The sequence below is a fragment of the Periplaneta americana genome, chromosome 13 (assembly GCF_040183065.1).
Source record: "Periplaneta americana isolate PAMFEO1 chromosome 13, P.americana_PAMFEO1_priV1, whole genome shotgun sequence".
Taxonomy (NCBI): Eukaryota; Metazoa; Arthropoda; class Insecta; order Blattodea; family Blattidae; genus Periplaneta; species Periplaneta americana.
Window position 1 is genome coordinate 103299459 of NC_091129.1, and position 1029 is coordinate 103300487.

Sequence of the window (1029 nt, forward strand, 5' to 3'; positions counted from 1 at the left end):
TTTAAGTTCGCATTTATAGACTGGGGGGGGGGGGGAGACAGACTTATATCACGGCCTGCTGGAGTATAGTAAACACAGAAAACATTTTATAGCAACAATGTTGAAGAAAGATATTTTGGTTTTCCGAAGTTGCCGTCATTAAACAGAAACCAAGATGGAGATTTCATTGCAACTAATTAGAAATTCGTCTTTCAGGTATGTAATAAACGATCTTCGCACAAAATAATGTACGATACACGAGCGGTATGTTTGTTTTCATGTTCTCGGAAATTAAAAAAGCTCAACTACGTTTCGCTTTTTCAATCTTTTTCTCGACCATGAAAACGTCAACATACCGCTCTTGTAACGCATATTACTATTGAAGTACAGTTTATGCTAAGAAGACGCTGAAATATATCATTAACATATTACAAAAAGAAACGCAAAGAAAAAATCATACAATTTATGGTATTTAAAAAAATATGCTATATAATACCCGTCTTAGTAGGCCTATAAAGTTATCAATTATATTGTATAACTCAGGGCTTTAGAGAAGCCAAATCTTGAAATAGTTTACTTGTATCATGATATGAGATAAGAAAATACTGACTTTAAAATCACTGAAATTCGCATGAAAAAAAAAACAATTAATGATGATATCTTGAAGCTAAGTTTCATAAGGAAAACAGTTTCCCATTAAAATATCCTTGTAAATAGGAAGTACACGATGTAGGCAATGGTTACAATAAAATTTTCACCTCGTCTAATAATTATAAAATTTTGATGAAATGTCCACTCCTCATGGAATGACCTAGAATTTACTTAGAGGGAATTTAGTTTATCCCTGAGGACTCCAATTCGAAAGTGTCTATTCTATCTACCTCTTTGATATCGAAAATATAGCAATGATAATCGAATTTATTCCTTTATATAAGTTCTTAATGACAGTCTGCAAATTTGTATTACTTTGCGATACATATAATTCATATTATAGTTAGAGTTCCGATTACCCGGACTATACTGGTCGAGAGCAATCTTGATAAGAAAAAA